This window comes from Xenia sp. Carnegie-2017, unplaced genomic scaffold (genome assembly GCF_021976095.1).
Source record: "Xenia sp. Carnegie-2017 unplaced genomic scaffold, XeniaSp_v1 HiC_scaffold_23, whole genome shotgun sequence".
Taxonomy (NCBI): domain Eukaryota; kingdom Metazoa; phylum Cnidaria; class Anthozoa; order Malacalcyonacea; family Xeniidae; genus Xenia; species Xenia sp. Carnegie-2017.
The window spans coordinates 8,427,280-8,441,693 of record NW_025813486.1 but is presented as its reverse complement, the minus strand read 5'-3'; the positions used below and the strand labels follow the sequence as shown (position 1 = coordinate 8,441,693).

Below are 14,414 nucleotides of genomic sequence, written 5' to 3'. Positions count from 1 at the left end.
ACCATTAAGACTATCACATTGCGTGGCTGGTTTTGATGATGGAACCGTAAGACTCTTTGATCTTGGAAGAGTTGAAATGATTATGAAAATACATCCTCATTCTGGGGGCGTTAGTGTTATCAATTTTTCTTCCTGTGGTAAGGACCAGTCGCTGTTTGATACACGCAGAATCTACCTATAGTATATAGTAATTTATGTGGTATTTACCTATAATATGCAGTGGTATATGTTGTATCTACCTATAGTATACAGTGATATATGTGGTATCTATCTGTAGTATACAGTGATATATGTGTTATCTATCTATAGTATACAGTGATATATGTTGTATCTACCTATAGCATACAGTGCTATATGTGGTATCTACCTATATATGTGATATCTGCCTATAGTATACAATGGTATATGTGGTATCCACCTGTATATGTGATATCTATCTAGAGTATACAGTGATATAAGTGGTATAGTATACAGTGGTATACGTGGTATCCACCTATAATATACAGTGATGTTTCTAGTATCTAACTATAGTATACTGTAATGTATGCGATATCTACCTGTAGAACACAGTGTTATAAGTGGTTTAGTATACAGTGGTATGTGTGGTATCTACCTTATAGTTGGTTCTTCATCTCCCTGTTGTCCTGTTGTTGTTAAGGATAACTTTGGAGCTTATGAATAACTTGGGATTTTTAAGTATAAAATGTTATGGCTGAGGATGACTTGGTGTGGTTAAGAATATTGGAATGTTTGAGGATATGATGGGATTGTGGATGTTGACTTGTGTTGTTTTTATAACTTGGGTTTGTTAAGTATAACTGAGGATGGTAGATTATTTGATTATTTGGTTATGAAAATCATCGAGTCAAATTGTAGTTCAACTCTAGTGGTCAAACTGAACAATGACAATTTTGACGTACCTTAGAAATAAATTTGTTGTATAGGTCGTGTTTTTATGAGTGGTAGTACAGATGGTGTGGTAGCCATAAGTAGTCCTGCTACTGGCCTCACTGTCCGTTTGATCCAAGATCATAAGGGAGCACCAATCACTGATATGGACATTGCTTCACATAAGGTACAATGAAAACACTCTGCAAAAATAGAACTGAGTAAGAAATAAAAGATTTTCACTGTGTTTTTACGGGCTTATGCAAACGGAAGAGTCCTTTGGGAGAACTTGAGAGCAGATCAGTGCACCTGTTTGAGAGTTCTCATAAGCCTCTCCAAGGTTTGCATAAGCCTGTGCCAACACAAAAACATCTTTTATTTCTTATCTAAAATAGCAATAATGCGAAAGTTTCAGATAATTGTTTTTATTTTTCCTTTAACATGTATTCATGATTGATATGCAAATTCTCTTTGATTGATTAATTAATTGAGCTCAGAGCAGTTCACACAAACTAATACAAACTCAGCTATGGACCAATCAGTGCAAACGTTTCTTTATGTTGTTTTATGAATAAAAAGTCTTAACCTACTTCAAAATGTTTTTGAAGCACTTTCGCAATATTTACCAAACTTAACATCTTACTGGTTATTGATGATGATTATTATATGGCAAGTGTCACTTCCTGCTAAATGATGCGCTTTGATTGGCTCAGAAACATTTTTGCCTGTCCATTATTTTTACGTAATCGACCACGGTCCAAAACGCGTAATTTTACTGTCAAATGTAAACAAAATCTTAAAACAAACAGCAAAACGCGAAATAAACGAAACAAAAAACCATTTACGAATGTAATTCGAAGGAAAAACACTTGGAAAACTATCTAGACGATACAATTATGAAACGAGTTTACTTTTTATGAACGAAAACTAGAAAAGTGAAAATCAACTCGTAAAAACCGCAAGGACGAGAAGGCAAGCTTCGTTTCAGGTCAAATAATGCCATCTAATAATCTATTTAATAACCTCGCTTTCTCGGTCTTTACTGAGAAATATCAGACCTCTGTTTTTTTTGTACAATCTCACCCTACGGGATCGGTCTGTACAAAAAAAACTTCGGTCCATTATTTCTCTGTAAAGACCTCGCGCTTGGTCATTAAGGGCTTATTAATAATCAAAACCTTGTTTTTAGAACGATCATCCATCATTCAATTCTCCCAGATTGTGGCTTATTGCGAGCGCTGATCGTAGGGTTAGCGTCTGGAAGGCGGATTGGTCGAAGGATTTCTGCGAGCTTGTTGATTGGTTAACTTTTCCCGCTCCAAATATAACACCTGAAGGAATTGCTTTGAAAAAAGACGATGCGGTGAGAAATTGTAGTTTGTTTCTTGTCTTGATTGTAGTTGCTCAAGATAATGAAAGATAAATAAATTATTATGGAAAATCGTTTTAATAAATTTGAAATAAGCATGTTTTCTCCCTTTGAATTCTGCGTATTTGCATCTACCGCCAAGTTTGGCAAGATTCTCGCCAACAGAGCCCGATGTTATTGTGTACAGTGGTTATGGTCTGAGAAAACTGATACAATTCTACAGCTTGTCCCAGAGAAAGGTCAGTATTTGTAAGAGGTCTGTGCTTGGAGCAGACAAAATGTCCATCATTGATGGAAATGTGTTCATTGTCAGGTTTTTCGAACTATTTTGTTGACACAATGGGCTTCTTGCTTGGAAATATCGCCTAAGGGTCATTTAATTGCTGTTGGAACCAAAGGTATAAATTAAGAAGTTTTTTACAACGTTCTGCAAAACAACACTGAATGATTTGAAAATCGTTTCTATATCTTGAAAGATAATAGTTTGAAATCGTTAAAGTTTTTTATCTACTCCAAATTATGTCAATTTTTCTCATCTAGTTTTCTTCCATTAGTAAAACTGGATTATCGATGGTTTTCTGACAAGAAAATTAAGATCACAATTTAGGGTTACGTATCCCACATAGTTTAAGTCTAAAAAAACGTCCAAAATCGACGTAGCTACGTCGGAAATATGAATCAAAAAAGCTTTAGGTGAAATTCTCGTTAAAAAGTTTTTTATTTCTTTTCAGTGCTTTTTTATTTCCTCGAGAATTAATGACACCGAATGCTTTACTTTAAAATCACTTAATTAAGTATTTTTGCTGTCTGTAATTTTCGTTTTGTTTTAGATCGACTGGTGAAAGTAATTGATTATGATAAAGGTAGCTTTCAAGATTTTGATATGCATTGTGACTCTATTAGCCATGTGACATTTTCTCCGACCGGAGATAAACTGTTTTCCGTTGGTTTTCCGGATGTTGCTTTGTGGAAGGTGTTGATATAGAGATACGTCCTTATTATACAATCTTGGCAAAACGATATATAGTAGAAGGCTGGTGCGCTATAGTGTATGACCCGTCCATTTAAAAACTCGACATTTTATCTGCTTATTGAGAGCAATAGAGAGATATGCGTAAAATATAAAATGTATAATACATTCTTATTTATGAAAGGAAAGTAAAACCAGCAAAGTTTTGTTTTGTTTGTTAAAGAGCAAAAGATTCTTGTTCCAAAAAAAGAAGCATGGAATTCATGGCTTGAGAGAGACAGCAATATGATAGATGATTTTTGCCAATAGAAAAAAGCTTCCATATAAACAATGTTTTTTAAATGAAAGAGAACTACTTCAGTGCAGCCCTTGAAAAAATACTTTAATTGCTGGAGGGAGGGGGTGGAAGGCTAGTGCTAATCTGACTTAACCCAAGTTGATAACAAGATTTATGATCGAGAACATGGACGCAGAATTGTGATGAGGAAATGAATTTGGTCCTTACTTGGCAAATAATGGTAATACCCATCATTACGCAATACGCGAATATAAAACGACGACATTTTTCCATGTTTTTTTTCAACACGTCTTCATTAAGGCTCCGTTTACAATATACCGGATTGCTATCGCAGCAGGTTGAATATTCTTTATATTAAAAGGCAGTAAAATTGTTCAGCGTCAGAAACACGATTAAATAGACTAAATCTATCCACTTAATAGGCTTTTACTCCGAACAATTACCCCTTTTAAAGCAAATGAAGACGTCGTGATGAGCAAATCCGGTATAGTGTAAATGCAGCTAAAACGTTATTTTTTAAGGAGTAATAAATTTAAATACTCCGGTATACGAACAATGAATTCATATTAACCTCGTCTACGCTGTTTTAACCTCAGAAGAACTTTTATAACGGTTCTCCTGAACGCCATACTTTCTGTAAATATCAACCCTTTACAAAATTCCCAGCGGCAGAAAACTGGAGCAGTCGGAGAAAAATGCCAGCTTCAATCAAAAGCTCACTAACTCATTTCACATTTGCAAGCTAATTTTATTTTGACCAGGAACGAACTCGCAAAACAGCTGTAGAATGCATCGAGTTTGACCTTAGTGCCACTGTAGGTGCTCACTCCGATGAAGATTGAGATCGATGCAGTTTACTTTTTTGTCAATCTTTAATGCTGACAAGGTCATTGAATTGTTTAATTAGGCGTAGAAAGTGAACGGGGTGAGGTGTGTAATTCAGTTAATATATCAATTGATAAGTCCATACAGTCCATACAATCCATACAGTGTTGTTAACTGTTATTTACGCATCGCACAGAACATGAATGGAGCAGATATTGACTAGAACTACAACTATCAATGCTGTTAGATATAGTTGTAAGACCGTCAACGAGCAGATATAAGCTAAGATCAAGACTTAACTACGGATTTTACAAGAATTATCAAAGTTTGCCAATATCAAATTCTTTATACCCTTAAGTGCTAATGACATCGGCCTATACGGAACGTCCATTGTCCCCAATAATCCGTTTCTACAGCAATGGACTTGCGTTTACATTAATGAAGTTTCACTTAACTTCGTTTGTGTCCGTGATATAGAGTGGTTTTTGTATAAAATATAATAAATTAAAATCTTAATGCATATTTCAAGGAAATATAAGGAAATACTAAAACTTATATTAAGAAATATAAGGGTCTTTTCCTGATCACACTGGTAATTGACGTGTTAAATATTAATGCTGACTTCTGGGATATGTGTTAGTGGATAGAATAGATTCAGACGTCAGACCTTTTCGACCTCGTGGTTGTTAAAATCAATTATTGTAGTTTAATGTCGTCTTTATTGAAACGTGCTCTGACAATATTTATTCTGGTAAGTGTGAATTTTAGCTTTTTTCATCGTGTTAAAGGGAAGTATAGCAAAGCTAAAACAATCAATACAACACAACAGCCATGGCCTACTTAAATTACACGGCCTGATATCTTGCCATAGCAAGGCCAAAAATGCAAGGCCATTGAATTTTCCGGCGGTGCTCTTCGAAATTTTGATCTTCTTCCTTCAAAATTGTTCATTGGCCTTACTTTATGGTATAATCTTGTAGCTAAAAGTCTAGCGATCATTTCAAGAGTTTATTGGCTGAAATTGGTCCATTTTTCGCCGAGAAATCAAAGTTTATAAATTGGTGCGATCGGCGGTTGTTTTGTTTATCACGCGCTCGTCTTCGTTCGAAAATTTTAGCTCTTAAATCTATCGTGGATTATCTATATTTGGTATCTACGTGTTTCTTGTACTCTCCTCTACCTTTCTACAAGATTTTTGGAGTCGAATTGTATACATTTTTTCTTTTATTTACGAAAATCTCCAAACCCATAATTATAGCGATGGCGCTTCCTATTTTCAACGGTGTCCTTCCTACTCCAACTACGCCTAAGAAAATTTCATCAAATCCAAACGATTTCATTGGTAAATCATACTATCCCTTACCTTTTCAAGCTTCCTCATTAATTGGAAATCTTGGTATTGGTTCTTCTCCATCCTGGGACATCAATATAAACAATAAATCGATCAAACTTAAAATAGAATGGTATGTTGAAAAGAACAATAACAGTTCTCATGAATTCCCAAAATCTCTTCTTAATATACTATCAGCCTACAACCTTGTACAACCTACCTGGTCCTCCTGATAGTATGATTTACCAATGAAATCGTTTGGATTTGATGAAATTTTCATAGGCGTAGTTGAGAGAAGGAATTGAAAATAGGAAGCACCATCGCTATAATTATGTGTTTGAAGATTTTCGTAAATAAAAGAAAAATGTATACAATTCGACTCCAAAATCTTGTAGAAATATAGGAGAGTATCAGGAACAAGTAGATACCAAATATAGATAATCCACGATAGATTTAAGAGCTAAAATTTCGAACGAAGACGAGCGCGTGATAAACAAAACAACCGCCGATCGCACCAATTTATAAACTTTGATTTCTCGGCGAAAAATGGACCATTTCAGCCAATAAACTCTTGAAATGATCGCTAGATTTTAGCTACAAGATTATACCATAAAGTAAGGCCAATGAACAATTTTGAAGGAAGAAGATCAAAATTTCGAAGAGCACCGCCGGAAAATTCAATGGCCTTGCATTTTTACCTTGCTATGGCAAGATATCAGGCCGTGTAATTGAAGTAGGCCATGCAACAGCCTATTTCATTTTCGAGGTAACTTAAAATGACGCTTGTTCGTTGACCATTTCTAAAGAATATTTTACCAATTGCATTTTAAACTATTCACCATTTCAAATGATTTTATTTTGATGTGGAAGGGGTGACTTGCGTAACGTTGAACGGGGGAATATTTTGCACTGAAAGTTTCCGCTTATTGACTTGTTTTATCTCCAAAACTCTGGAAAATTAGCTTCAGTTAAATAGTTGAGGGTAAAACGTCGAGCGCCAGGTAACTAAGAACGTAGCTTGACGATTTTCCGATTTTAAAGTAAACCATATCGCTGTCTATTCGTGAATAAGAAAACAAAACGGAGAATTTGTCTTTTCACCATTCAATTCTCTATATTTGCCAGATATTTGCTTATTTTTAAAACAAAAATGGCGGACACCAGGAAATTTTACTTCCTGTGTCCAAACTCTTTCGCAAAATCATGCTTCCGAGAGGAGAATGGTAGCGATTTCGAAATAAAATCGATTTTTTCTAGGTTTTGGAAAAGAGTTGCGCGATGTCTTCCAATTCATCTGATGATGAATCTGAACGTTCGTCATCTCCCAGCTTTCCTGAATATGAGATATGTATGAGCGAGGTATAAATAATAAAATATTTAATGTATTGATCTTCTGGTGAGCTTTTCACATTAAGATTAAAACATCTCTTTTTTATTTAGAAACTAGACGGTATTTTGCCATCGCATGTTGTCAACATTGAAACAAATATGGAAATACGTTGTTTGTGTTATTTTTCATCAATGAAAAGTTTCTTGTACAGTCACAGGAGCGATGCACTAGGACTTATCAGTGAAGATTTTAAATCTGATGTGAAGAAATTCATGGACATAAAATTTCAAAAGAAATCGAAAAAATATGTGTTACATTTTTGCCCAGATACAAAATGGTCCGTTTCCTGGGACGGTTCTTTAATAGCTGCAAGTGCAGCACTCAGTCGTCGTCTTAGAGATCATATTACCAATTTTGCTTTGATTGTTTTTGCCTTACCTGAGCATCAGGTCGGAAAGTTACCGAAACCGGTATATTGCATAAACTGTCTTCATGCTCGCACTTCTCAACTTAAGTTCTTCCCAGATGGAAAGAGAATTGCCGTCACTATTCGTTTGAATCCTGATATTCCCCATGACTTGGATCGTTTTTGGTGTCGTGTGTATAAACTACCAGACGGTTTGTGGAACGTAGAAGAATCTATAAAAGACGGACCCGACCAATGGATTGATCTTAAAGTTGAATTTAGTGGAGTTGATTGCATTCAATTAGGTTGCCCTTTTCTTAATACGGATTTTGAGGCAAATGAGCGTGACGAGCAAGTGATAAAAGAAAGACGTGAAAGTGGGAATGAAAGTGGTGTTGAAGATTATATAGATTTGCGAGCGCGGTATCGTGCTGATGGCTTTAGTTGTTTGGCTCTATCTCCTGATGCCAGCCGTCTTTTGGCAGGAAGCACTGATGGTGAACTGTTCTATTTTGATGTTGACAGTCTAAAACTACTACAACGCGTTCGTGTGTACGATTATTATTCAGCAGTTGAAAAATGCTGCTACAATCCTGCATTTGGCCGTGGGAATTTGCAATATGTGATCGTTACGGGCTGTTTTGTGTGTGGCGCGTTTTAAATCTTTCTGACAATTTTGAAAATTTCCAGTTAGCCCATCGAAAAAGGTTGGCTGTTCACCCAAAACATCACAATTACTTTGATTTGCTTAATGATATCAATTATTCTCCTGACGGAAAACTTATTGCTGTTACCATAGCTTGTCCAATTGATTACATTGTTAAGACGTTCATTATTGGCTCGCGTTCTGGAGAAATTTGTTACACGTTGGATTGCGTTGATGAACCTGATCGACAGTGTCCGAAATTTGAATGTCTGACCTCGTTTTTTGGTACTTTGTGTCAAGTTGCTTCAGTTACAAATGTTCATCCCCGCGTTTTTTTCTGGAAGTTACCTGTTGTCTACGATTTACAAACATTGTGTTTACTCACAATCAAAGCGTTTGTGTCTTATAGTAACGTTGAAAAACTCAACATACCTTTTTGTCTAAAACAAGAGTTGAAGTATATTTATTCTTACTGTACTTAAGAAAGTCAATAAATAATTACCTTCCGTTTGGCGTTCTATCACAGCAGTGATGTTGAAAACTGGAATTTCATTGGTTGTTACTCGTAAACTTGTGTACTTCAGTCTATGTTGGCTAATTTATAACACGTGAGTGAATTCGAAAGCTAGCTTCTATTGACAATTTTTCGTATACCAGAGCATTTTTGGTTGATTCATTATAATTATACCACGCCGTTCCATTCGAAAACTGGACTTCTTTTGTTAAAATTATGTTAATTTAGATGGAATGAAATATTCATTCAAACACGTTTACCTCATCGAATTATGTTAATTTTCACAAGGAGCATGTGAAATAGAAATTTGCAGAAAAGATATAAAGTACATTAAAGTAGTTTATAAAACACTGAAATACGTAAATACGTAATAACTAAATTATCAAGCTCCAAATAAACGAGCGTGAGGTCTATGCGGAGAAATATTGCACCGAGGTCAAAAAGGCAAATTTATGATTGCTGACTTTGGCATTAGTCTAATATTGAAGAATGGTTCTAAGACATATGAAATTTTGTTGTTGTTATTACATTTGTATTTTAGAATGCAGGAATGGTAATGTATTATGTTTCAACAAAAGGGAAACATCCCTTTCGAACAACAACACATAGACCAATCAACATGTTGAATGGAAAACCTGAAGGCTTGAATGAGGCACTTAAAGACCTTTTGTCGTGGATTTCAAATCTACGACCCGAAGACAGACCATCTGCCAAAGAGGCAATGAAATATCCATTAATTATGTCGAATGACAAAAAGTTTGAAATGTTATGTAAAGTTGGTAACTGTCAGACAATTAAGATAAATGATTCCCATTCAAGTGTCGTTCAACAATTAAATTGTGACTCCTCAGATTCGAAAAGTCCAATGGGTAGTGATGTATATGATTATTTGGTAAATGGAAAGATTTATAGTTATGAGCCTTCAAGGACAGAATGCTTGGGACTTATTCAAAATGTTGGTCAACATTGGTACGATCAACCATGGCCAAGACCACAACCAGAACGATTTTATAAGATTGGTGATCGCAAGGTGTATTTTCTCGAAACATTCCACAATGTCCCTGTTCAAGTGCATGCTGCTGTCAAGTCGAATGACGAATTGAAAAACAAACCGAACTCAAGAGCTTCTAAAATTTCAGTGAAAGAAAACCAAATCAATGAACAGTTTTAAACTGCAAAAACAGTCTGTGAAAAGGTTAGTAGCCCGGAAGGAATCAAAGATACCGTTTTTAAAAACCTTTTTTATGTGAATGTAATTTGAAATATTTTTCCTGACCATGTTGGATTATACATACTCACTTTCTGGCGAATTTAATTAATATTGCAATAAACTGATTATTTAATTTTTATATTCTTAATTATACTTTAGAATAAAGATTAATTCATAAAGGTGTTTACGTATACATTTAAGTTTCCTGTGTTTGAGATAAAGAAAAGTACTACGTTAATCAATACAGAAAAACTAACATAACAATTAAAGTATGCGCATCATTTGTAGTGGCATATTACAGCACATTATCGTTAATCATTACACCGAAACCTTTTTGCCAGGAAATCCTTACCACGCATGCCCAGATGATTTCTTTGATAATTTGCGACCAACCGACATAGAATAGAGAATAATAGAAGGGCAACTCGCGTCGGTAACCTTTGATGTAAGCGTGGCGCGCAGTTTGTTTCGCGCATACCGGAAATGTGACGGCCGCCATTACTCTGGCCAGTAAAGTGTACAACATTTACTATGAAAATATATGGAGTGGAAGCCGTAAAGTGGGTTAAAATGTAGATTTTTTGAGCTGTTGGCTGTTTTTGGCATCTTTTTGAAAGAAATTGAAATAAAAAGGCAAGTATTTTGTATATATCATTTAACAAATGCATTTATTTAATATATTTATAGCGAAATTCAGTCGGAAAGCTTGAACAGGTTCTGAGGTTCACAAGTCCTGAGGACTTAAATGAACTTGGATGTATTACATGTTAAATATATCATTGTGATATAAAAAGCTTTTGTTTTCAATTTAGTTTTATAAAGGACAAAAAATTATATGCACAAAGCCCTCAAAGGTGTGTGACTTTAATGTACTTTCTGTCTTTCTTTTTAGTTGTTGCGAATATGCGGTTCGCCAATTTTACAGCGTAATAAATACGCATTCTTACAAAAATTTTCTGCAAGAACTCAAATGGGAATTCCGTACAGCAATCAAATTCCTTTGGTATGGACTTGACGGTGTCTAATATACTTCGACCAACACCTTCGCTCTTTGTGTAGACAGAAAACGTCTTAATAAATGTGTCTTCAAGTTTGATGATGTATTCCAGATAAGGAGAAGATGGTGATTGTAGTCCTCCTAAATCAGATTTTTTTTATCGAATGCTTTAAAGTGGCAGAAGAACTTTCTGCTATCATCCAGTTCTGTAGATGAAAGAGCATTGGTGCATTTCAGAGAAGATTGGAGTTTGAAACTCTTCATTAGAAGAAAACCAGACACATATGCAATGGCATTTTCCCTCATTATGTTAGTAGCAACATTTGGCTCCTTGTAATTCGAAAACAGTTAAAAATAGCTTTGGAAAAAGTACAACTTTATAATCTCGAATCAAAAAGTTGCAGTAGAGACGCACACGTGAGACGTGAGAAAGATCCACAGCAAACCCAATATACAATGCTTTGGGCGATTTGAGAATTGAATAACATTGGAAACTTATTTTGATAAAGACATTTCTGAGTGAAAAATATGTACAAAATAACAGCAATATAATAAATATTATATTTTCTTAATGGTTACAAGGCTAAGAACATGTCTTTGTCATTAAAGATTTACATGGTGCACAAAAATCTTTAACACAAAACAGTTTAAATTTAGAATGTGTGCATTTCATGCAATAGAATATACAGAATAAAATACAGCAATTCAGTACACATATTTACATTTAAAAAATTTAATGACAACTTTATTCAGAGATGGATATAAGAGAGGGGTGTGCAGCCCTCCTAGCTTAAGCTAGATGGGGGTGCAGAAGAAATGCTAATTTCTCTATAAATAGTGGTATACTAAACAATTAAGCTGAAGAAATTGTGATCAATGTTTAATAGAGCACCCTTACAAAAACCGCCCAATCATAATAAAAACGTAATAGAATTTAACAAACAAAGTTTAACATGCTACTGCAACCAGTAGCCACTAAAATCTAATCCAACATACTAAAACTACATAACACCAGACACTTGCAACATAATCCTCACTTGAGAACTGAATGCCAAAATAACAACTAGAAAAAAATATCAGAAAATAAGTCATAACTATTTGCAATAAATTTAATAGAGCACAAATCACAACAAGGCAAAATTTATAAATAAGGCAAACAGAGTGTATACCTCACTAAAACTACATTTGGTATTAAAAATGCGCAACTATTAACATATTAACATTTCACTCATGCTTAAAATGATAAACAAACCCTCCATGGTTTGAAACTGAATGTTGCAAATTATTATCAGTTATAATTCACACACAAGCATCATGAATCAATATTGGATTACTTGGTTAGCTGGTTGACTAACTTGATTTATAGTTCAGCAAGTTGGCAAGTTGCAACCTGAAATATTACAGCGTTGGTACAAGTAAAACTCTGACAAGTTTGTGTTTTAAATAATACATTTATAATAACACCTCAAAAGTTTGAAATTTATAATTCAGAAAGGACGAAAACGCAAGAGATTTTACTTCTGGACTTCTATTCACCTAACATACTGACAACTCTATAGGCAGTAACATAAACACCCTACATTGAAACATGTAATTTTTACCAATAAAAAACCTTTACGGACTTGCGAGGAATTAAATAATGGTCTCTCACCTTATTTCTTTCACGTTTTGTCACAAAATTCCATGATCTTCCAAAACAGTTTGCGTTTTAGGCGATTATTATCCCCAAATCGCACTTTTCCAATATTATTTTATAGTACGCCAGCGTCAAGTTACTGGCCAGAGTAATGGCGGACCTAACGCATGCGCACAGAAAATATGCCACGCGTTTCACCTGCGAGTTGCCCTTCTATTATTCTCTATTCTATGCAACCGAGCTAATTGCCACAAATGTAGTGCAAATACATCTAGTAAGTCGTTGCCATGACTATGAACAATTAGTCAAGTGGGCATGCGCAGATGGTTTCTCCATTAAATTGTTAAAAGCATGCTATTTACTTCAAAATCGGTGCTATTAGATGCAGTTGGTCGTTGTCATGACCATGAACTAAGGAGCTGGTCAAGTCGACTGCGCATGCTCAGATTAATTATCAATTAATTTCTTAAAGAGCTCTAAAATTGGTGCGTGTAGATTGCGTTTTGACAATTGCATATTAAACTCATCAACACTGTGTCCGACATTTGATTGTTCGAATTTTGTAATTTGATCTCGTATTTTTGACACGTGTGTTTACCGTCAGAAAGGTGGATTGGTCTTTATGATCGTATTTGTTTCTACTAGGCTGACAGTAGCTGAGGGTTGACTTCTTTATAAGTACCAGGCATGGTAACTTAGTTCAGCCGCTACTCTCGCGCGATTATTCACCAGTGTTTTTATGAAATAACATGAAGTATGAGATATTATGAAATATCTATGAAATATGAATATTATGTTGCTCTAAGACAGCCATATTTACACATGCAGCAAGAACGAACTTGTGTGGTATCTATGCCACTGACGGGGAATGTACCACAGTCTTTTGCCTTGGTCGAGACCTCTGTACTACTTGTCCTACGTAGCTATGCCTAGCCAACGTTTATTGCGAATATGCCTTAGCTTCATAACGTTAGAGTCATAACAACTTAGATTATAAGATTTTCCCTTTTTTGTTCAGGCAAAAGGATCCAATGTTTCACTTGTCTACTCCATTGCGAAAACACGAAATAAACACAAAAAGCACCAAAAATCTTGAACTTGAAGCAGCACTGCTTGTCAAAAAATTGAGTCCAAGGAAGAGAAAGAAAAACTTTGTTTGGCAAACAACACCGAGGGCGACGTCGATGAAATGGAAGGGTGGGTTGACCATGGACTTTTGGGAGCAGGATGGTACGGAAAGGGTTGTGCAAAGTTAAAGAAAACGAAAAAGCGTAGAAAATTGAAATGAGATTTAGGGGGGCGTGTCATTGGGGTAAAATATGGTCAAGCTGTATCAGCGATTTTTTAATGCTTGCTTTTAAACTTGTACATAATTTTGATGTGCCTATCTTCAAAGGAACGTTTGAATTGTTTGCGTAAATTACATACGTATGACTAGGACAGTTTTTATCATGCATTTAAATGTCATTAATTAAAATTTCGGTTTTTGAACGTCAAGAGATTTTGTCACCGTAGTTTTTTGATATATTATCATTGACATATATGACAAGAAGTATGAAATATATGATTAGTACCAATTAGAATTAGCAGTTAGCGCCCTTTTTTACCAGGAAAATGAATGTCATCATTTTCAATGGTGGATCTAGAGTACGTGAAAATAATTTACTGCTTTTCATTCGTGGATTTATTTACATGCAAGCACCTTATAGACAACTCTATTGGTAAGATGTTAGTCTTTAGAAAATCATGTCTCGTAATTTTCATCTTAAAGTACTTTGAATTTGAAATTAGCGATTAGAATTTCTTTTGACTAACACTGGGTCAAACCACTGAACATTAGAAGCGCATAACCAGGACAAGCAGACAATTTCAAATAATACAAAATAAAACAAATTCCGAAGAGGGACATCTCGTTTTCTTGATATTCAAGATATTACAAGAGTTTGAAACAAAATAATGTGTAATATTTCGTCTTTATTCCAAAGACATCTTATG

General features: G+C 35.0%; 3 long non-coding RNA genes across 3 annotated transcripts; 2 read left to right on the top strand and 1 right to left on the bottom strand.

Moving 5' to 3' along the window:
* The first annotated feature begins 6,927 nt into the window (after window positions 1-6,927).
* Window positions 6,928-7,296, top strand: LOC124449823. Its single transcript, XR_006949612.1, has 2 exons — window positions 6,928-7,039; window positions 7,121-7,296. It is a non-coding gene; the product is annotated as an uncharacterized LOC124449823 (long non-coding RNA).
* Window positions 7,297-9,504: 2,208 nt separating this feature from the next.
* LOC124449824 lies at window positions 9,505-13,549 on the top strand. The gene is made up of 2 exons (XR_006949613.1): window positions 9,505-9,771; window positions 13,438-13,549. It is a non-coding gene; the product is annotated as an uncharacterized LOC124449824 (long non-coding RNA).
* Window positions 11,505-12,629, bottom strand: LOC124449822. The gene is made up of 2 exons (XR_006949611.1): window positions 12,435-12,629; window positions 11,505-11,846 (listed from the first exon to the last, which is right to left on the bottom strand). It is a non-coding gene; the product is annotated as an uncharacterized LOC124449822 (long non-coding RNA).
* Window positions 13,550-14,414: the final 865 nt, after the last annotated feature.